The sequence below is a fragment of the Microcebus murinus genome, chromosome 5, assembly GCF_040939455.1.
Source record: "Microcebus murinus isolate Inina chromosome 5, M.murinus_Inina_mat1.0, whole genome shotgun sequence".
Classification (NCBI taxonomy): domain Eukaryota; kingdom Metazoa; phylum Chordata; class Mammalia; order Primates; family Cheirogaleidae; genus Microcebus; species Microcebus murinus.
In genome coordinates, this window is record NC_134108.1 from 66,587,351 (window position 1) to 66,611,367 (window position 24,017).

At 40.6% G+C, this 24,017-nt stretch overlaps 1 non-coding gene across 1 annotated transcript; it reads right to left on the reverse strand.

Annotated features, from left to right (window-relative positions):
* Window positions 1-11,598: 11,598 nt before the first annotated feature.
* LOC142871196 (U6 spliceosomal RNA) lies at window positions 11,599-11,705 on the reverse strand. The gene has a single exon (XR_012919460.1). It is a non-coding gene; the product is annotated as a U6 spliceosomal RNA (small nuclear RNA).
* Between the last annotated feature and the right edge of the window lie 12,312 nt (window positions 11,706-24,017).

Below are 24,017 nucleotides of genomic sequence, written 5' to 3' on the forward strand. Positions count from 1 at the left end.
TCAAGGTCATAATGACCGGTGTAGGTGGGCAAAGGGAAAATCAAGGCTGGAAAACTTATAAATACCTGACATTTTTGAGCCATGAGGGGATTTCCCATGGGTGCTGTCAAGAATCATGGAAAATAACTAGTTTTATGGTTCTCTGAAACCACTTATTAGTAATACCAGAAGTATTTGGTCACTAGCTGCCAATGTGTGTCGAGGCCCAGGGTAAGGATAGGGTACAGTCCCACCCTACTCGATGGGCATTCACTGCAGGGGACGTCAGGTAACAGTCAAGCCACAGGAAGGGCTGAAACAACAGCCACATTATCTGGACACACTTTGCCTTTCTAAACACAGGCGGCTGAAAGAGCAGTGTGGGGGGCTCTAGCCACTCAAGTAAAACTCAATTAAAATTTGGTTTATAACTTAAGTTACAGATTTTTTGTGGCTTAGCATTTCCTCTTGAAAAGTATCATCTATTGAAAAACTGAAATAAAAAATAAGCTTAAAAATGAATTCTTATTGTGGTGATGGTCATGCAACCCTGTAAATGTACTGCAAATATGTCAATATAAAATCACTGAATGGTACACTCAAAATGGATGAATTTCATGGACTGTAAAATTATACCTCAAAAGGCTATTTAAAAAACTGAATTCATATTTACTAAATATTGTGATGACATATTTGAAATTTAAAGTCAAGTTCAAGTTTTAAGTAGTCTTCAGGATTGATTTTTTAAAAATTATGTTACCAGGGCATAGGTCTAATGAAAGGAAAATCCACTGGAAAAGAATTAGGTCACTCATTATGTGTTTCTAGTACTAGTTAATATAAACCAGAAGTAAAACTGCAACATTGCCCAAGATTATTGGAGTTTGCATAAGGCTCTAGAAAATTCCTTACTTGCGACACTCCTTGGCCAGTACTGTATCTGCCCTTGTTCTTCCTGGTAAAGTCCAGCCCGTGTTGTCTACGTACTTCTCCTTACCCTTTCTTTGCTTGCCAGTTGGCTGGACATGCCATACCACTGGGAATGTAACACTTTTTGGTACGGAAGTAGGAAGACAGCTAGAAGATCGTAGTAAATTTTGCTAACAGGAAAAAGGCCAAGTGGGAACTTGCATATAAATCATCCTGCTGGTTAGTCAGTGTTCTCACCAATAACACTACATATCTGGAGTGTGACTCAAACTCAGCAGTGATTCGAATGCTCAGCTGGCCTGGTTCCCGTGGACTTTGGAAAGCCCTTAGGTGGGACAGGAGTATACTGAGGTGGGGCTGTGCCCAGTCATGATCTCTTCACTGCTGTTATTTTGTAATAATTATTCCTGACAGTGAGCAGTCATTGAGTATCCCCTGGCTTATGCCTGTAAACTTTTGATGTTTATTGCCAAACTGAACTTCTTAAGACACCCAGCAGTGCTGGCGAACTGCAAGTCTCCAGTCAGAATGTCTCCCTTCTGGAATAGTTAACAACTTGGGCGGAATCCTGCCTCCCTGCCTTTCCTCACGTGATTCTCCCACTCCCTGCTGCACTCCTGGCCTGGCCAACCCACACACCAGGCACCTTCCGGTCGCAGCTCCCGCTGTGTTCTCCCGGAGCACCAGCTCAGAGACAGTCTCTCCTCACTTCATGCCACTTAGCAACTGTGTGGCTCACAGAGGTTCTTTTATCCTCTCTAGAAAATGGGACAATACTTCAAGGGTGGTGGTTTGGCAGTTGATGGTCAAAAAACATTAATATCTTTCCTGGCTGTTCTAGAATAACAACATCGCATCCCTCTGAATGGAATTTACTTCACAATGTAGCACTTAACTATAAATGTCTTATGTTTTTGCTCATTATTTCATATGGCATTTGTCATATTTCTTCAATTTGCCTAAAGCCTCCCTGTGGAGAGAGAGAAGGCTTTATTGCTTTTGGGGATCCTCTTAGAGTGTCTACTCCATTCATGGAGCAAGACAATGCAGGTTTTTATATATGTTACCTTTGGTGGGTAACATAAATATGTTACCTTAGTCTGTTGACACCGCTGTTTTTAGTTCTGTTAGATTATGATAATAGGGTCAGACCGGGCGACCAGGATGTAGGGGCATCGTGACCAGGCTGTTAGCCTGGTGGCTGACCACTGCAAGGGGCTGGTCTCATTGAGTCAGATGAGTTCAGTTTTTCAGAGGATGGAAAGCCTTCATTTACATCATCAGTCAAAAGGGAGGGCTTCTTAGACGCCTAATAGATGAAATTTCTGTGACTCTTCTCGATTACTGACACCCAGTTGCCCTTGCCAGAAACTTGAGTCATCCTTGACACTTCCCTCCTCACTTCCCTCAAGGCCGGTGTTGATGTTGTCAGCGAGGCCAGTGGATCCGCCTCTCTGTCTAGCAGTCTGGCCTTGTCCGTGCCCTTCCTGGGCTTCAGTGCAGGCTTCGATCATATCTCAGCAGCAGCTTTATAATAACATCAGAGTAGGTCTCCCTGTCCTTAAATCTACACCTCGGTAATTTACTTCCAAAACGCTATTATCTTTCCCAAACAACTATCTGATCATGTTACTTTCCTTTTTAAAATCTGTTGTGGAGCCATCATTATCTACAGGAAGCCCCCCTCCCCCGCAGAGTTTATCCCCAGCAAACCCTTGTCCCGCTTCCCACCTTGTCTTCCACATTCTTCCCCTAACATCCTCACTCCAATTATAACCTGAAGGCTCTGTGCTCTTTCAAGTTTCTGGGCCTTTTACTTTATTATTATTATTTTTTTTTTAGAGATAAGAGTCTTGCTCTGTTGCCCTGGCTGGAGTGCAGTGTTCAGTGGCCCGATCATAGCTCACTGCAACCTCAAACTCCTGGGTTCAAGCCACCTTTCTGTCTCAGCCTCCTGAATAGCTGGAATTATAGGTGCGTACCATCATGCCAGGCTAATTTTTTTATTTTTTGTAGAGATGGGGGTCTCACTATGTTGCTCAGACTGGTCTTGAACTCCTGGCCTCAAGCCATCCTCCTGCCTTGGCCACATAAAATCCTGCGATTGTAGGTATCAGCTACTGAGCCCAGTGCTTCTGGGCTTTTTTTTTTTTTTTTTTTTTTTTTTTGAGATAGAGTCTCACTTTGTTGCCCAGGCTAGAGTGAGTGCTGTGGTGTCAGCCTAGCTCACAGCAACCTCAAACTCCTGGGCTCAAGCAATCCTACTGCCTCAGCCTCCTGAGTAGCTGGGACTACTGGCATGTGCCACCATGCCTGGATAATTTTTTTTTTATATATATATTAGTTGGCCAATTAATTTCTTTCTATTTATAGTAGAGACGGGGGTCTCACTCTTGCTCAGCCTGGTTTTGAATTCCTTACCTTGAGCAATCCGCCCATTTCGGCCTCCCAGAGTGCTAGAATTATAGGCATGAGCCACCGCACCCGACCTATCTGGGCCTTTTAATATTTTCTTGTCCTGGAATGCCCTTTTCCCTCATTTTTCTTTTTATCAATACAGCATAGTGCTTGGGTCAGACCCCTTCATTGAAATCCTGACTCCTCTGCTTGCTAGCTGGAATGTTGGGCAAGTTACTTAACCTCTCGGGCTTCATTTTCCTCATCTGTGAAATGGAGATAATAATAACAGCCATCACCTCTGAGGGTTAATGTAAAGATTGAATGAGAAAGCACATGTAAACAACTTGGAAAAATGCAAAGGCCCAATAAATGTCAGCAATTGCTACTAGTCAAAATTCAAGTGTCGTTTTAAGTCATTGCTCTCTCTTGACTTTTGTGGTAGGTAAATGATGGCTCCCCAGTGATGTCCTCATCCTGATCTCTGGCACCTGTGAACATGTCATTTCACATGGTAATAGAGACTTTGCAGATGTGATTAAGTTAAGGAATTTAAGATGGGAGAGTATCCTGGATTATTTAGGTGGGTCTTATGTAATCACAAGGGGTCCTCATAAAAGGAAGGCAGGAGGTCATAGAGAGCAGAAGGAGATGTGATGATGGAAGTAGAGGTTAGAGTGATGCAGCCATAAGCCAAAGCCTGCCAACCACCTCTATAAGCTGAAAGAATGATTCTCCTCTGGAGCTCCCAGAAGGAACAAGCCCTGTCAGCACCTTGATTTTAGCCTTTACAACTCATTTCTGACTTTTGACCCCCAGAACCGTATGAGAATAAATTTGTCTTGAATTCAAGCCATTAAATTTGTGGTAATTTTTTACAGCAGTAATAGAAATGAATATAACTTCTTAGAGATGGGTTGAACCCACAGCATTGACATATAGATAGATCATTGTTCCTTCATAGGTCTCCCCCCATTAGACTGTGTGTTTCCTAAGGGCTACTGCTTCTTATTACTTATCATTATTTGAAGCCACCTTCCATTCCCATGTCCAGGTACCTAGTACGATGCCTGGCACCTTCTCAAAGTCCAATAAATATTTGATGAAGGAAAGTGTGATTTTTGTTTTGGTTGGATTCAGTTCATGTGAAAAGGAAGGAACCAGCGTTGAATTCTTAAGTAAATTTCAGTCTCTGGCAAGCACAAGTCTGGCAGCTGTGTCAGGGGAAACGATTGAAAACATGTCCGGGCATTACTGTCGAAAAAGAGAGGTGACTATAATTGAAGGAGTGCTTGGCCCTGGAATATTTTATATGATGAATATTTCATAGGGTTCTCGTCTGTACTTCTTGAAGATATAATAGAACTAGAAAAGATCCAGAGAAGGACACTAAAAATGATCAAGGGCAGAGAGAATTATGTATGGTAGTAAAAATAAAAGAGATTCTATTTGCAAAAAAAGTTAATTTTAAACTCATAAAGAAGATGGATCATGGATTATTTTCTCAAATCCTTAAAGAAATAGGCAACATTCCCTGAAGCCTGATGGTCCTCCCAACAAAAATAAAAGAAGTACCTCTTTATAGAGCATGCAATAAAATATAGAACCCATTGCTCTGAGAGGCTGTCGATACAGAAAATGTAAAGACTGCAAGACAGAGCTGGATTCAGGGTCAAGCCAGCTGTGCAGTTGCCCAACATGCCTCAAATAGGCACAAACCATTTGTGAATAAATCAAAATATGGTGTTAACTCAGGTTTCCATATACAGCTTCTTACAATTTTACATGTGTAAAAGTTGCCTGGCATTGAGATAAATGGGGCCTGTGAGTGAAATTTAATGAGAAGAAAAACAAAATTGTCTTCATTCATTCCAAAGGAGACATGGGACATCTCCTTTGGAATGCTTTTGAGTTGTACACATAAGTGGCCTCATCAACTAAACTTCTGGATTGAATAATGAATTGATGGCCTTAGTGCTGTTTACCAGGAACAAGTGATTTATTTTTTTATTTTTATATTTATTTATTTTTGAAACAGTATTGCTCTGTTGCCAGGGTTAGAGTGCTGTGGCGTCTAGCAACGTCAAACTCCTGGGCTCAAGTAATCCTCCTGCCTCAGCCTCCCAAGTAGCTGGGACGACAGGCATGCGCCACCACGTCCAGCTAATTTTTTCTATTTGTAGTTGTCTGAGTAATTTCTTTCTATTTTTAGTAAGACAGAGTCTCGCTCTTGATGATTTCCTAACCTCAAGCGATCCTCCCACCTTGTGCTCCCAGAGTGCTAGGATTACAGGAGTGAGCCACCATGCCTGGCCTCAAGTAATTTATTTTCTAACCTACATTTTAACCTCTTTAATATACCTTACAAGGCCGGGCGCGGTGGCTCACGCTTGTAATCCTAGCACTCTGGGAGGCCGAGGCGGGCGAATTGCTCAAGGTCAGGAGTTCAAAACCAGCCTGAGCGAGACCCCGTCTCTACTATAAAAATAGAAAGAAATTAATTGGCCAACTAATATATATATATAAAAAATTAGCCGGGCATGGTGGCTCATGCCTGTAGTCCCAGCAACTCGGGAGGCTGAGGCAGTAGGATTGCTTAAGCCCAGGAGTTTGAGGTTGCTGTGAGCTAGGCTGACGCCACGGCACTCACTCTAGCCTAGGCAAGAAAGCGAGACTCTGTCTCAAAAAAAAAAAAAAAAAAATACCTTACAAAAGGTTATCTGGTTAAAAAAATATCACAAAAGGAAACTGTAGAGAGAAGAATAACCACAGAAAAGTGAGAATCACTGTGCAATTTTTTTCCTCAGGACATTAAACTTTACATTGGCTAGTAGAAATAAAAGAGCAAATTAATCTTAAGTATAGTTTTCATTGATGAGATATCATGTAATACATCTTGCATTTAGAAATGTCAAACAACTATATAAAGAATATTATTTTGAGGGGCCCTCATACTGGGGTGCTGGTTTTCTCAATTACATCTTAGGAAAGAGTTGTAAAAATCTATACTAAGTTATATATGGCAACTTAGACATGTTTCAAGATATTTGGGGATAATAACAATCTTTGGGCAAGCCAGCCCATCAGGTTATGAACAAAGGAACTAGAAAGTGTAAAAGTTATTTGAAACTCGTCGTCGTTGCTATGCTAACATCCTCTGGGCCCCTGCCTGCTCCAGCCCTCCTGGCCCTGCTGTGCTGATCAGGACATTGTCATGCCGTCCAGGTCTAGAAACAGAAAAGCTGTGTCCTAGTCTATTAAAATGACCCTCTCCTCGGGGCAGTTGGGAAATGGTCCCCAGTGCTGGCATGCCTAGTGTCTGAGAGCCACCCAGCTCCCATCATGCCTGACTCACTATGAGGGCACATCCCCGATGCCCAGTATTCTGCAGCTCTGGCATGCAGGGACTGGAGCCCAGCTTTGAATTCTAGCTGACAGGCTGTCGAAACTGGCTCCGCCAACTCTTGCTCCTGGTTCTGACTCTCAGCAGATCTCTTCCTCCAAAACTGATCCTATTTTTTTTTTTTTTTTTTTGAGACAGAGTCTCGCTTGTTGCCCAGGCTAGAGTGAGTGCCGTGGCATCAGCCTAGCTCACAGCAACCTCAAACTCCTGGGCTCAAGCAATCCTCCTGCCTCAGCCTCCCGAGTAGCTGGGACTACAGGCATGCGCCACCATGCCCGGCTAATTTTATATATATATTAGTTGGCCAATTAATTTCTTTCTATTTATAGTAGAGACGGGGTCTCGCTCTTGCTCAGGCTGGTTTCGAACTCCTGACCTTGAGCAATCCGCCCGCCTCAGCCTCCCAGAGTGCTAGGATTACAGGCGTGAGCCACCACGCCCGGCTTGATCCTATTTTTTAATCACCTCTCTTATGCTTGGGCTCTCCTGTTTCAATACCTTGGGGAGCCCCCCAAAAAACAGAGAAATGAGATTCCTGACTCCAAGTTGTCTCTTTTTGTCCTCCAGAAATAGAGGCTTGTTTGAGCTGTTTGGGGTCATCTGCCTTGACCTTTCAGACTGCTTTGTTGATGACTTTAGCTCTTACCCTCTCCTCCCCTCAGCCCAGGGGGACTTTCCAACATGGTATTCACCCAGGGTTTTGCTCTTTACTGTAAATTTTATATTATATATACAGTATATGTATATGTATAAATATATATGCACATATACACACATACACAGCTTTTAATATATTTTGTAAATGCTACCATAGATACACACACATATATAACATCAAAAATTGCTCTATTAGTTAGGTTATGAACTATGGGTTAAACTGCTTTTTGAGGTAATTTAAATGAAGGAAACAGCCATTGCTTCTCATAACATAACCCACAGTGCAAATTTCTTTTCTTTCCTTTTTTTTTTTTTTTTTTTTTGAGACAGAGTCTTGCTCTGTTGCCTGGGCTAGAGTGCCGTGGGCATCAACCTAGCTGACAGCAACCTCAAATTCCTGGGCTCATGCGATCCTCTTGCTTCAGCCTCCCGAGTAGCTGGGACTACAGGCATGTGCCACCATGCCCAGCTAATTTTTTCTCTATATATTTTTAGTTGGCCACCTAATTTCTTTCTACTTTTTTTTAGTAGAGACAGGGTCTTGCTCTTGCTCACGCTGGTCTTAAACTCCTGAGCTCAAACAATCCTCCTGCCTCAGCCTCCCTCCCAGAGTGCTAGGATTACAGCATGAACCACCGTGCCTGGCCCCATGGTGCAAATTTCAAAAGACGAAGCATGTGGTGGGAATGTGAAATGGTAGTATAGTCACTTCGGAAAACAGTCTGGCAGTTTCTCACAATGTTAAACATAGAATTGCCATATGACCAAGCAATTTCATTCCTAGAAACAAAAACATATGTCTACACAAAAACGTGTACACGAATGTTCACAGGAGCATTATTCATAATAGCCAAAAAGTAGAAATAACCCAAATATCCATCAACTAATAAACAGACAAACAAAATGTGAAACTATCCAAATAAAGGAATGTTAATATCCACACAATGGAATGTACAGCCATACAATGGAATCCATACTTTCACAAAGTGGAAAGTTATATAAAGAAGAATGAAATGCTAGTGTGTGCTACAACATAGATGAACCTTGAAAACACTATGCTAAATGAACAAAGCCAGTCTCCCAAAAATGAATATTTCATAATTGTCTTTATATGAAATGTCCAGGAAAAGGAAATCTATAGAGATCTAAAGTAGATTCATCATAATCTAGTATGAGGTGGAGGGTGATGAATAAGGAGTGACTATTTCTCTTGGGGGATGATGAAAATGTTCTAAAATTAGATTGTGGCAATGGTTGCATACCTCTGTGATTATATTTAAAACCACTGAATTGTACAGTTTAAATAGATAAACTGTATAGTATATGAATTATATCTCAATAAAACTGTTTAACAAAAAGACAAAGCATGGCATTTAAAGAAAGTATTTTTTAAAAGTTTGATGACACAAGAAATAATTTATTCTCATTAAAAAAATTCAAACATTATAGATAAAGCTAAATTGTTCCTTTGTAACTCCAAGGGTGTTATCCCCAAAGATGAATAACTACTCATTCTTCTTGGCTGTTTCCTTATAGAAATATATATTTTTTTGTTTTATGTGTGAGTTTTTATTTGTTTTTTTACTTTTATTTGTATCATACTGTATGTTATTCTATATCTTGCTTTTTCCACTCCTGAGAGCTTTCCATGCCAGTCCATATAGGTATGTTTTTTCTTTTTTATTGCTGTATAGTATTCCATTGCATGATAGACACTAGTTATCTAGCATTCCCTTAGGTTGTTTCCAGTTTCTCATTTTACAATTAATGCCAGGATGAACATCCTTATACATGTCTCTTTGTGTGTACGTCTGAATATTTCCTCAGGGTAAACACTGAGAAGTAGGATAGATGGCTCATATAAAATATACATACATTTTAATTTTAAAAGTACTGCCAAAGTGCTGCTAAAGTGCGGCGGTGAATGAGATTACTCATTTCCAATACCTTGAAAGATACACACACACACACACACACACACACACACACACACAGGCATACACACATATGTCACATACATTTGATATAACAAATGTTTAAATTTTGCCAAGGAAATTGGTGCAAAATGGATTATTTTCATAATTACTAATGAAATCGAACATTTAGTCATAGGATTACCTTTTCATATTGTTTGTCCCTTTTTTCTTTGGAGTGTTTGCCTTTTTATTTTTGATCTTTAGTAGTCTTTACTTGTTTTGTGTGAGAAATACTTATATAAATATACCTACATATACAAATATTTCCTACCTAGTCATTACCTTGTGGTGTTTGCTTTTTGTGTTTTAAGACCTTCTCTACCTCCAAGATCATAAACGTAGGATCTTGGTGTGAGGTAGGCATATAAATTTATTTTATTTTCCAAAAAACTAGACAATTGTTCCAACGCTATTTACTGAATACTTTGTCTTTTCTCTACTGTTTTGAAATACTATTTTTTCATATCAGATTTCCATGTAAGTGGCAAGTCTTCAGTTTATATAGAGAAGTGAATCTGAAACCAGGAGGAGGAAGTACATGCCAAGAGAACTGGGACTGTCTAAACTTGGGAGTTTCCAGCAAAGGAAATCACGGGGACTTCCTAAAGCAGGCACTATGCTTTTTAGCATCAGGCAAATAAACTGGCAGCTAAATACTCCACAACCTAATAATATTAATTGATTATGTCATTTTAGCTTTATCTTTCTAAAATCTATAAAATAATGTTTACCCCCTTCGGTATAGAAAATTAAAGTGAAATTATACAGAGTGAGAATCAGCTATATGTCAAGTATGGGACTATACCAAGGAAGCAGGACTGCCACAAATGTAGTTATAAGATTCTAGAATTTAATCTTCCCTCTTCAATTAATTACCCATATTGCAGTCAGAATGATGTCTTTTTCAACATACCACTTACTCACTAGTGCTTACTCACTCTAGCCCCTACTCCCCAACTTAAATCATTCGATAGCTTCCTGTTGCTCAGATTCCTAACATGACCTAAAATATTGTGTATGGTGGATACCTGCTGATTTGCTTATTTCTCCTTCTTCATAACAGGTACTCTGAGTTTGCCTTACTTTTGCTCCAAGGGGTTTGGGTGTAGTTAACTCTACCCTCAGCAGGGAAGGCATGTGACTTACGCAGAACCCATTGGCACAGCATCCCACTGGTCTGCATGATTAGCTGGGTTTGGTTATGTCACCTACTGAGTCCCAGTGAGCTTGCTGTGCTGGATGTCTTTCTTTCATCCCTCTAGACCCACTCTCCATCCCCCTCCACATTGTTCTCTACCTAGGAAGGCTGACTTATTTGGATTATATCAACAGGGCTCTTGTACCTTTTGGCTTCAGTTTGATTTTGCTAGTGGAGGGCCCTCCACGAAGATGGAAAGAGGAAAGAATGAGGTCAGGATACTTATTCTCCAGCTCCCTTCCTGTCATATCCCTTAGACTGGAGTTGTACCTTTTTTTTTTTTTCTTCTTTTTTGAGAAAGAGTCTTGCTCTGTTGCCTGGGCTAGAGTGCCATGGTGTCAGCCTTGCTCACAGTAACCTCAAACTCCTGGGCTCAAGCGATCCTCCTGCCTCAGCCTCAAAAGTAGCTGAGACTATAGGTGCATATCGCGTCCAGATAATTTTTTCTATTTTTAGTAGAGACAGGGTCTCACTCTTGCTCAGGCTGGTTTCGAACTCCTGAGTTCAAACGATTACTCCGCCTCGGCCTCCCAGAGTGCTAGGATTACAGGCGTGAGCCACTATGCCTGGCCAGGAGCCTTATACTACTTCTACAATTTGTAATAGATCATTTGTAAATGATCCCGTGATGTGCTGGTAAATGGCTACATGTGGAGATGGGGTCGGGTGAGAGGGAGCCTTCATTTGTAGCATTTGCCAATTACTGTGATGTAAATAGTCCCATCATGGCCATTTCAAGCTACCAATGTGAAGTCGCTAAATGCTTAGTTGGGAAGAAGTGCTGAGAAGCACCTTTTTTTTAAGATTTCAGCATAATAATGGGGTATAAATGTTAAGGTTACATACATTGCTATTGCCTTTCCTCCTCCCTCAAGTCAGAACTTCAAGCATGTCCATGCGCCTGGCAATGCATAATGCACTTGTAATGTGTGTATATAAACCCATCCCCTCCCCCCCCACCTGCCCGACACCCAATATATATTTGTGGTTTTTTAATAACATTTTGGCTATATTTTATAATTTTGCCTTTACTTAGCAAAGGTTAGAGGTATGCCCTTAAAAATACGGAAAGCTTCACGAATTTGTGTGTCATCCTTGCGCAGGGTCCATGTTAATCTTCTCTGTATTGCTCCAATTTTAGTATATGTGCTGCCAAAGTGAGCACAAGAATCACCTTTTGCAAGTTGTTATGAGCCAGCTCTGCCAGACTGATATTGATAAAATACTGGAATGTTGGCTGATTTTTTTTTTTTTTTTTTGAGATAGAGTCACACTTTTTTGCCCGGGTTAGAGTGAGTGCCGTGGCATCAGCCTAGCTCACAGCAACCTCAAATTCCTGGGCTCAAGCAATTCTACTGCCTCAGCCTCCTGAGTAGCTGGGACTACAGGCATGCACCACCATGCCCGGCTAATTTTTTCTATATATATTAGTTGGCCAATTAATTTCTTTCTATTATAGTAGAGACGGGGTCTCGCTCTTGCTCAGGCTGGTTTCAAACTCCTGACCTTGAGCAATCCACCTGCCTCGGCCTCCCAGAGAGCTAGGATTACAGGCGAGAGCCACCGAGCCCGGCCCTTTGGCTGATTATTGAGAAAAAGAAATTCTCTTTTCTGTAGGACTCAAATCTGGGGGGATGTAAGCCTAGAGCTTCAGAAGCTATGTGAAAATAAAGCCGACAAAGAGGTAGGCAGAGTTAAGAAATGGAGGGAGATGAATTCCTGGTGGTGTCATCTGAAGTCCTGGATACAGCCATACTTGAAGTCAACTGGGCCATGGACTTTTCAGAAACATAAACTAATAAATTCTCTCTCTCTTCCTCTTTTTGTTTTTGTTTATGTCTTTGTTTTCGGTTATATTTTTGCTTAAGTCAGTTTGCATTAGGGTTCTATCACTTGCATCCAGATGATTCCCAAGGGCCACAGTGGTACCACATGGTACCTACCACATGATAGGAAATGGTCTGACCATTTCCTACCTGTAGCCACATTGATTTCTGTACTTTAGCTACATTCCTTTCTTTCAGTCACTTAGAAATACCCTGTGCTCTTCCACCACAATTGCTTTGCATGTACTATTGCCCCCACCCCCAGAACACTCTTCCTCCCTCTTTGCCCACTTAACTCTTACTCATCTTCCAGATCACTGCCTAATGTCAATGTGGCAGTGTGTTACGATGTGGCCTTTGACGCATTACACCTTGCAGTATTCACGCCTCGTGTGACAGACCCTTCCCCTTGACTCTGGGTTGGCCTGTGACTGCTCTAACCAGTAGAATTCAGTAGATATGATGTTGTGCCAGTCGTGAGCCTAAGCCTTAAGAAAGGCTGGCAGCTTCTGCTTTTGTGTTCTTGGAAAGCTTGAGGCAACACATACCGGGCCTGATTACCCTGATGGAGAGACCAAATGGAGAGACGACGTGAGAGAATTCTAGCTGTGTCCCAGCCTATGTGCCACCTGACCACAGCCTCATCAGTGACCACTGACAAGGCCAGCTGAGCCTAGCCCAAGTTACAAAATTGTGAGCAAATGAAATGGCTCCCCTCTCTATCCCTTCGTCTTCGTCAGTGTTGTTGTTTTAAGCCATTATGTTCCGGGGAACATTCTTGTGCAGCAATAGGTAACTGAAAGAGTCACCTCAAGAAAACTCCTCTAATGCTCCCAGGCCAAGTCCATCCCCGTGGTGGATGTTATCTCAGTACTAGGCATGTTTCCTGTAGAACACTTATTACAATCTGCTATTGTACATTTAACTCAGGAATGACATTCCTTTTCAGGGTCCCTTTCCTGTTATAAATTCAAGAACTTCAGAAGTATTTATCCAACCCAAAGCCATCAGTTGTTGCTATTGTGGTTGGGAAGTCAGGTCTGCCTGCCCAAGGATCCGCCCAGCTCTTCGCTTCCATTCCTGCTGCTCCTACTGCTGACCCTCCGACTTGGGTTCAGAGAAGTGTTAGCACAGTAAAAGTCCCACAGCCCCACCCCCACCCCAATTCGTGATTCCACTCTCAAGCATGCAGGCACCATCAATAGGAAAACTGTATTTAAAAAGATTCATGGTTTACAGTATTCAGATTTACACAGCAGGTACTTTCAAATTACACTTAGGGGAATAAATCAGTGACTAACTTTGGCAATCTAGCAAAGTACAGAGTCTTCCAATTCTAAAGGATTTTGTTGGTGAGTCATTAAGTTAAAAAAGGAAATCTATATTGGTAATAAATCTTTGTAGAAGTACTCTATGTTCTTTTTAAAATTGATTGTTTCTAGGTGGCTACTTTAACTAACATTATCAAAAGAATAGATCTCTGTTGTAATATAAAATGATGCTTTCTGAGAAATTGTTCCTAGTCTTGCTTTTAAAAAAACTTGACATAGGCGATTTATTATGGTGGGTATTTCCAGAGGACCAGCGCTTTTAATAAATTTATTCTGTGGTTATTTTCTTTTTCTTTTTTTCTTAAGATGGAGGCTTACTCTGTTGCCCTAGGCTGGAGTGCAGTGGCAACATCATAGCTCACTGCAACCTTGAGCTCCTGCATGCAAATGATCCTTTTGCCTCTGCCTCCTGTGTAGCTAGGACTTCAGGTGCACCACCACACCTGGCTAATTTTTAAATTTTTTGTAGAGATGGGGGCTCACTATGTTTCTCAGACTGGTCTTGAACTCCTGGCCTCAAGAGATCCTCCTGCCTCAGCCTCCCAAAGTGTTGGGATCACTGGTGTGAGCCAATGTGCCTGGCCTTCATCGTTTCATATTATATTTATAGATCATACACATTTGCCAGATTGGAAATTTGGGGTTGCTATACTTGTGAGGAGATGGCATGATAGAGACCTAAATGTCATGCAGCTTAGAACTTGCTCTGCTGGCAATCCAAAACTTCAACCACAAGAGGGAAGATAAATGAGGACTCCTAAACCCCATCCTCTCCCTCAGCTTTCCTCCTTCACCCTCTACATGCCGTATCACAAAGACCTATACATCCTTCCTCTCTGATCTGTCACCGTCTCTCCTGTCCCATTTACACTGCTTAGTTCAGGCTCTTGTCAATTTGACCTTTGGACCTTTGCTGTGGCCTCACAAGCAGTGTTCCTTCCTTTAGCCTCAGCCTCACTCCAGCTACTTCCAAATCCATCTTCCACACTCTACTGCAGCCGTTGGTCACTCCCTGTCTTAAACCCTTCAGTGACTCCCCATTCTCTGCAGCAGAGGTCCTTAACTTGTAGTCCATAGATATTTAGCAGATATATGGACAAAGGGCCAGGAACTCACTGAAGTTGTGCAGATAAATGACATGAATATGTCCATTTCTTATCAGAAGATCTATAGCTTTCATGACATTCTCAAAAAGGTGTGTGGCTCCAAAAGAGGGGAGAGCCACTGGCCTACAGGAGAAAAACAAATTCCTTGGCATGTAACATGATTGTAAAAACGGTGGAGGCGAAGAGATGCTGCAAACATCATAGGCAAAAGGTACCAGTTTTTCACTCTGCGGAACAAAACCCAAGACTTGGGAGCATTCTCCCCATTGTAGAGCCAAGCTTTCCTTGCTTTCAAGTTCCTGTAATTGCATCCTGTGCTGATGCTGCCACCTGACCAACATTCTTTGAGAAATGTCCCCTTAGCCCTCTCAGAATGGCCCCTCCCAGTTGTTTGGAGAAGCTTGTATCTGTTCTGTCTCCATGACAGCCTGCTGGTGCAAACCATAAATTAACTTTCTCAGGGAGGGAATGCACCCTGCCCTGGAGATATTTACTCCAGGCCTCTTTTCAGCTTGGAATTGGAGACAGTGTGAATCATTCCCAGCACATTTCAAAGCAACCACAGTGGGCCAAGTCTTTTCATCCTCTCTACCTTCAGGAAGGGCAACCTTCTTAAAGACACAATGCTTTAGGAATTGCTAAGAGCTTTTAGGATAACAGCATGAGAATAAAGCAATTTACCAAGACATAACTGATATTTAGGAATCTCATATAATTTTGGAACACATAGTACATAGTACATTTATATAAACATGACTCAAAGAAAGTTAAGCCTCATTTCTTTTTAATTTCTTTTCTTTTTTTTTTTTTTGAGACAGTCTTGTGCTGTTGCCTGGGCTACAGTGTCATGGCGTCAGCTTAGCTCATTTGAGCTCAAGCAATCCTTCTGTCTCAGTTTCCTGAGTAGCTGGGACTATAGGCATGCACCAACTACACCCGGCTAATTTTTTTGGTTGCCCAGCTAATTTCTTCCTATTTTTAGTAGAGACGGGGTCTTGCTCTTTCTCAGGCTGGTTTCAGACTTCTGACTTCAAGTGATCCTCCCACGTCGGCCTCCCAGAATGCTATATAGGCATGAGCCACTGCGGCTGGTCATTATTTCTTATATGACAATGCTTCGCATATGATTATAATGCACCAAATAAGCTTAATAGGTTTCTTTTGGAGTTCCAGGGGCTCTTTGTGGAGTGTCAAAGTTAGTTTGACAAAGTCTCAAAAAGACTTAATTTAGAACTTGAAATCTGACTTTGGGAAGTTTTCAAATATCAAAGGTTTTAAACACTTGATATCAAAATAAAGTAATAGTTCACTGTAAAATAATAGTCATTCATTTAGTCAAGGTGATAATTAAAAGCTTTCAAAAAGCAACAACAACAAAAAAAGAACATGTATTCTTTGATAGAGAGATTCAGTTTTCCATACTATCAAAAGACCTAATAAAGATAAATTGAGGCAAACTCTTTCTTTTTACTTATTTATTTATTTATTTATTTATTTATTTATTGCCACTTACTCAAAAGGTGAACAAGTGTTTTTTGTTTTGTTCTGTTTTGGGCTTTTTTGGTAGAGAAAAGGGCTCTCTGTGTCCCAGGCTGGTCTCAAACTCCTGGCTTCAAGTAATCTTCCTGCCTTGGCCTCCCAAAGTGCTAGGAATACAGACGTGAACCACTGCACCCAGTCAAAATGTGAACAAGTCTTTTACTATTTCTTATTTTATTTATTTATTTTTTTGAGACAAGGCCTCATACTATCAGCTGGGGTAAAGTGCAGTGGTGTCATCATAGCTCACTGCAACCTCAAACTCCTGGCCTCAAGACATCCTCCTATCTCAGCTTCCCAAGTAGCTGGGACTACAGGTACATGCCACCATGCCCAGCTAATTTTTCTACTTTTTGTAGAGATGAGGGTCTTGCTCTTGCTCAGGCTGGTCTCAAATACCTGGCCTCACAAAATCCACCTGCCTTGGCTTCCCAGAGTGCTAGGATTGCAGTCATGAATCATCTCCCTCAACCCTATTTCTTATTAATGGTACAAGAGAATCTTGTTCAAAATAGAAAACTAAATTCTAACTTGGCATCAGTGTATTATTAATGCTAAAACTATAAAACCTTATAAACAAAGCCATCTAATCTCAATTAACTTTGACCACACAAGATTTACATAAGTCTTCTATAACCTCTTAAATTTTGTTCATTCTTTCTTTCCCCAACTTTCTATTTTTTATTTTTTTTATTTTTTTTTTGAGACAGAGTCTCACTTTGTTGCACAGGCTAGAGTGAGTGCCGTGGCTTCAGCCTAGCTCACAGCAACCTCAAACTCCTGGGCTCAAGCAATCCTTCTGCCTCAGCCTCCCGAGTAGCTGGGACTACAGGCATGCGCCAACATGCCCAACTAATTTTATATATATATATATTAGTTGGCCAATTAATTTCTTTCTATTTATACTAGAGACAGGGTCTTGCTCTTGCTCAGGCTGGTTTCGAACTCCTGACCTCGAGCAATCCGCCCGCCTCGGCCTCCCAGAGTGCTAGGATTACAGGCTTGAGCCACCGCGCCCGGCCCCAACTTTCTAAATCCATTCAGTTTTATCTATCATTCTTTTTTTTTCTTAAATTTAAACAGCCTTTAAATAACCTCTAAGCTAGACGAAATTACTTTTCCTATAGCAAAACCCACATCCACATATTTTTAAAAAAATAACCGTCCTTACCAAAAACACATCCTACTTTTCTTATACACTCTGTATAGAATCGTTTCTGTTATATCTAGTAGTTTTAATTACATATATCAACTATAATTTTAACTCTTACTGGCCCTAATTTCCAGTGGAGAGCCTAGGAAGTGAGCACTTTTGATTGTTATATATCAAGTGCAGATCCCAGGACAGAGGACAGAGCTGTGAAGACAATATTGGAGGATCTGACCCTTCCTGGCATGGCCGGGAGGCACATCTGGCCCAGGGAGAATGAATGGGGTTTGGCTCTCCCCGACAGCTGGCGGCCTAGGTGCTGTAGATGTACCTATATCTGTAGGCCTCACTATGGCCACCATCTAGACCTCACAGTCTAAAGGCCCAGAACCAAAGACATAAGTTCACAGACAAATCAAGAAAATATCAAAAATATCACAGATGTAACAGTTTTACGACCATAAAATATCTAGTAGAGACAGAGTGCATTTGTCCAGTAGACACAGGCAAAAAATCTCTTAAATTCTGAAGACATTTCTAATTTATTTTGCCATCAATTTTAAACCTACTTTACTTACCAAAGATTACTGAAGTCATGTGAATTTGAAAAGCATTTGGGCTAGTTATCTATCTTATGAGTGCTCATTTATTTATAGAGCAATTTTGTACTATGTAGACAATAAACAGATAGGTATACACAGGTATACATAAAAATACAGGTAAACAGCAGGCAGTGTTGGCATGCATTTGTAGTCCCAGCTACTCAGTAGTCTGAGGTCAGAGAATCACTAGCGTCTAGGAATTTAAGTACAGCTTGGGCAACATAGCAAGACCCCATCTTTAAAAAGTTCTGGGATTATAGGTGTGAGCCACCATGCCAGGCCTTGTGTAGATTCTTAATTTGCTATTTATGGAGCATGTACCAAGGGCCATGCTAAGCGCTTTGTCTACACTATCTAATGTGATCTTTATGACACCTTCTCAAATATTTTTTTTTTTGAGACAGAGTCTCACTCTGTTGCCCTGGCTAGAGTGCTGTGGCATCAGCCAAGCTCACAGCACTCTCAAACTCCTGAGCTCAAGCAATCCTTCTGCCTCAGCCTCCCGAGTAGCTGGGACTACAGGCATCCACCACCATGCCTGGCTAATTTTTCCTATATTTTTATTTGTCCAGCTAATTTCTTTCTATTTTTAGTAGAGTTGGGGTCTCACTCTTGCTCAGGCTGGTCTTGAACTCCTGAGCTCAAACAATCCTCATGCCTCGGCCTCCCAGAGTGCTAGGATTGCAGGCGTGAGCCACCGTGCCCAGCCCCTCTCAAATATTTTTACTTCCCCATTTTACAATTAACTTTCTTTAGGACAGAGAGTTAAGTGATGATAGAGTTGGATTTCAAATGCAGATCTGAGTCCCCTAGAATGAGATTTTATCACTATTCCATGTTCCCTCACTGAGTTCAGAGGATGACACAATCCTGACTCTACTCCAAGTCCTAGGGATGTTTCTGTGACTTCCTTCATATTTGCTATCAATTGGTTGCCTAGTCCAGGCAGAAAAATTGTGCTAGGTAGCATGGGGTGAGATAAAGCAAAATGCAAGAAACTACCTTTCCTTTGGGGAGCTTTTGATCTTGTTAGGTAAATAGTGGTTTTCAAATTAAGGTGCAGAAGAGAAGCATCTGTGGCACTTTCATAAATACTGATGACAGAAATTCTGATATGATTGGTCTGGGTTGAGGCCTGGCCATCAGGATTGTTAAAAAAATCCCTAGGTATTCTATTTTTTTTTTTCCAGTTCTGATCAGCCACAGACCCCAGGTATTCTAATACAGCCAAGGTTAAAAACCAAGAAGCTAGAACGAACAAATATTCTCATATGAAACAATATCAGAGCAACTATAATATATAAAATGATGTATTTTGAAATGTATTTATTTCTGTGACTGTCACCAGAATCAAAATGGATGTAATAGTGTCAAAACAAAACAACCCTGACAAATAGAGCTGGGGAAGACTACGAAGAGAGGGTTCCCGTGCACGCATGCCTGATAGCAAAAACCATCACAAAACACTGCAAAAACCACAACCTTGCACAAAGGCCATTGCAACCCTACATGAAAAATACTTCTGCAAGGACATCTGCCCAGCAATTGCCTGTCCAATCCCAGACTAGCATCCCCCTTGTTATTGATCTTTGTAGCCAAGGAGAATAATTTCAAAACAATTATGTAAAAAAAAAAAAAGAACCAATTATGTAATCCGCCTCCTTTCTTCCTTTAAAAAACCTTTGTCTTCCTTTACCTTCCTGAACACAGACTAAGTTTACTATAGAGTACATATTCCCACTGCAATGCCCTGTTCCCAAATAAACATCATTTTCTTTTAGAGAGTCTCTCTCTCTGGTTGTTATTTAGGTTGACATTCCTTACCTCATTCCACAAAGGATGTGATGTGGCTAAAATATTTGGTACAGAATGAATCCCATTGAAGGGCAAAGAGTTCGAGGTGCTTGTCAAACAGGCCAAAGAGAGGCTAGGACATGTGAGGTTAGTATAGAAATAATTCAGGTACATTTTATTTCTCTAGTTTTGGTTTGCAAGGCAACAGTGGCAGATTTCAGAAAAAACAGTTCCTAGAAAACAGCTGATTGGTCTAGGTACTGTTTCTAGGTGACTGGTCCAAGAACTGTTTCCAGGCAGTTGATTGGTCCAGGAGCTGTTTCCAGGCTGCCTAGCCAGTAGATTGCCTTGTCTCCAAGGGTTACTCAATCCACAAAGTGATAACAGGTCTCCAAAGCTTGTGTGGAATTATAATTTTCCCCATCACAGAAGCTTATTGAAGAAAATACCAGTATTTTAAGGATGACTCATAGGCACATTGTACATTTCTTTGATCCATCTTCCCTAAGGGGTATGAATGTTTATAAGGCAGAAGCTTCCTAAATGATTTTTTCACAAGGCTGGAGCTATTCTACGAAAAATTTACAGCTATTAAAAAGGGCAGCATTAAACTATTCAGTGAAGTTCAACTGTTGGACTATTTCCTGTCTTTTCTTTCCCCTTCTCAAGCATAGATGAAGCTGCTGTCAGTTTAACATTAGAAGAGACAAAATGGTGTAAAAAATGATGGTGTAATAACAAAGAAAACCAAGAAAAGAGTAAAAATCATTGCAATCCTATACTTTTAATATTCAACTATTTTCATTTTTGCATATTTTTCTTCTAATCTAAGGCCAATATTATTTGGACAATGACATATGTAAAATTCAAGGCTTACCTGTCTAACCATATGTTTAAAAGGTACTGTCAGTTTCTGTATTTTATGGTGGCTTACCGTAAAACCATTTTATGGTTCCTTTGAAAGCATGATATGACATGCTTTATGAGCAAAATTGTTATTTTTAACTTCAGTTTCAGTTAGTATTTTTGAGTGGCATACACACAAATGCTGGACATTCATTTTACCAATTATCTCATTATAAAAATAACAAAAATAACAAACATTTGTGGAGAGGCCAGATTGTGGCAGGCTGTGTTCTAAGGACTGGAGATATGGCTGGGAAGAAAACTGACAAAATCTTCTTTTTCTAGCAGGGAAAGATAGGCTATAATGACTATAGCTGACAGAGAATGTTTCTTGTTCCATGTGCTTTACACATTTTAATTCATTTAATTATCCTAATAATCCTATGAACTAGGTACTATCATTATCTCCATTTTTATAGGAGAGGGAACCCCTGAACAGAGAGGTTAAGTAACTTCATGAAAGTTGCACAGTTAGTGAGCATTAGAGCTAGGATTTGAACCCAGGCATGTGGCTTCACAGGCTGCATGCTTAACTGTAATTAGCTCCTCTATTTAGTCTGATGAGACAAAGAACCAACAGTTTTCAATTTTTACTTCAAATATTTAATATTTTTCTATAAGAGTATTGGATTAAGTGATATAGCCAACACTTTTCAATTTCACGACACTTACTGTGTGCCTGGTATATGCAAGAAATATAAGATGTTTCATTGGGTGTACTTGAAAAAGTTTTGCTTTAAAATAAAATTGCAGGTGGACAATATGTATGACCTCAAATTAGAAAGTGATCTAATGAAATATTTCCTATCCCTCTCTGCACATTAAAATCACCTTAAATTTTGAAAAATAGACTGATGCCTGAGCCCCATTTTCAGCAGTTCTGATTCAATTGGCCAGGAGTGGGTTCAGGCTTCAGTATTTATATGGTAATCTGACAGAGTGATAGGATAGTTAAAAGCCAGACACTTAAAATCATAGTTGTCCTTAAAAGCACAGCTTTGACTCAGATTGACCTGGATTAAGTTGCATGTCTGCCCCTCATTAGCTGTGTGATTATGGATGGGCACATTTCTAAATCTCTCTAAGCTTCTCTTTCCTAATCAGTAAAGGGAGATAATCATCTACCTCTTATGGTTGTTGTGAATTAAGGATAATATGCATAAAAATCATTTTCATGGTCCTGGCACAAAGTAAGTGCCCAGTTGTTGGTTACTTTTATCCATTCACACATTCATTCAGTCAGCAAAGATTTATTGAGTGCTTGAAATGTTCCTCACATTGTTCTAGGAACTGGGGCTACAGCAATGAGTAAAACAGACAAAGGTCTTGCCCTTTAAGCACTTCTTTGGATTTTTTTTTTTTAGTATTAATAAGAGGTATTTAATCTCATTGAATGTGTTTACTTTAATTAAATTAAATTAAATTTAAATTTAATTATTATTATTATTTTTTACTCTGTTGCCCAGGCTAGAGTGCAGTGCCTCAATCATTGCTCACTGCAGCCTCAAACTTTTGGGCTCAAGTGATTCTCCTCCCTCAGACTCCCAAGTAGCTGGGACTAGAAACGTGCTCCACCACACCTGGCTAATTTTTCTATTTAAAAAAAAAATTTTTTGTTGTTATTTATTTTTTTAAAAACTTTTTAAAATTTATTCTTAAATTTTTAAAATTTATTTTTTTCCATCCTCTCCCCACCCTTCAATTTTTCTATCTTTATAAAGATGAGGTCACGCTGTTGCCCAGGCTGGCCTTAAGTGATCCTTTCACCTCAGCCTCCCAAAGTGCTAGGATTACAGGTGTGAGCCACTGCGCCTGGCCTTATTTTCATCTTTAAATTTTTATTATTCTGTTATTTATTTTTTAATTAAAATATGTTGTATTAAATTAAATGTGTTTAATCTTATTTATTTATTTATTTTTTTGAGACAGAGTCTCGCTTTGTTGCCCAGGCTAGAGTGAGTGCCATGGCATCAGCCTAGCTCACAGCAACCTCAAACTCCTAGGCTCAAGCAATCCTCCTGCCTCAGCCTCCTGAGTAGCTAGGACTATAGGCATGCACTGCCGTGCCCGGCTAAGTTTTTCTGCATATATTAGTTGGTCAATTAATTTATTTCTATTTGTAGTAGAGACGGGGTCTCGCTCTTGCTCAGGATGGTTTCGAACTCCTGACCTCGAGCAATCCGCCCGCCTCAGCCTTCCAGAGTGCTAGGATTATAGACGTGAACCACCGTGCCCTGCCCTTCTCAAATATTTTTCATTAACGCCTGGCCTGATCTTATTTTTTAAGCATTAATAAAATGTGTTTAATCAGTTATCTTCTCTTCTCTTCTCCACTGGCTCTTTGTCATTCATTTGAATATTAAATATAATCAAATTTCTTTTATATTAAACAACTCCTGAATCAACGCTTTGCCTTCAAGTTACCTGATAGCAAGTGCTGTAGTTCCTTGCTCCCTTCACTGTAGATATTGTCTCTTTGAGTCTACTCTCCAGGTGGACTTCATCACTTCTCATTCACACTCCAGAGCATTGTAAGCAGGCTCTGTCCCCATTACTCTATAGGTGTTAACTCTCAACAAGGCCACTCCTTTTCTTAAAACCATTCAATGAGTCCATATTAACCTCAGGATAAAGTTCAAACTCTTTAAAATGCCATGTAGGCATTTTCCAGCCCCTCCCCAGCACTCCCTTTTCTACCTGCACCCCTCCCCTGCCCACTGCCCCAAACTCCCACCCTACAGATTGGCTTGAAATTGCCCAGAGGCACCCACATTTACTTCTAGGCAGAGGTGCTCTACAGCTGATTTGTACTAGTGTATGAGAGCCAATGATGCACATCTCTTCCCATCTCTGCTTAAAGTCTGTCATGCTGGGAGTATAGCAAGGAAATTGGCACAATCTACAAATTAGGGCATTCTTGCCTACCTCCAAAGAGATGGTTGTTAAACATTTACCAGCCCTCCATTGCTTCTAGGCCTTTGTATACAGGGCTCCTCCTTCACCTCAACTTGGCTCAGCTTAAATGTCACTTCCTCTTGGGAACTTTTCCTGACTCTTCACTGGGATTCTTCAATGACTCAAACAGCCCCGCCTCCCCCACCATTGTTTCTGTATCCTATACTGGCCACGTAAAGTTCTTGAGGTCAGGGCCCTTGTCTTGATCATTGCTGTTGTTCTCCACCTAGGATAGCGTTTGGCATATGGCAAGGTGCTAAATCATATT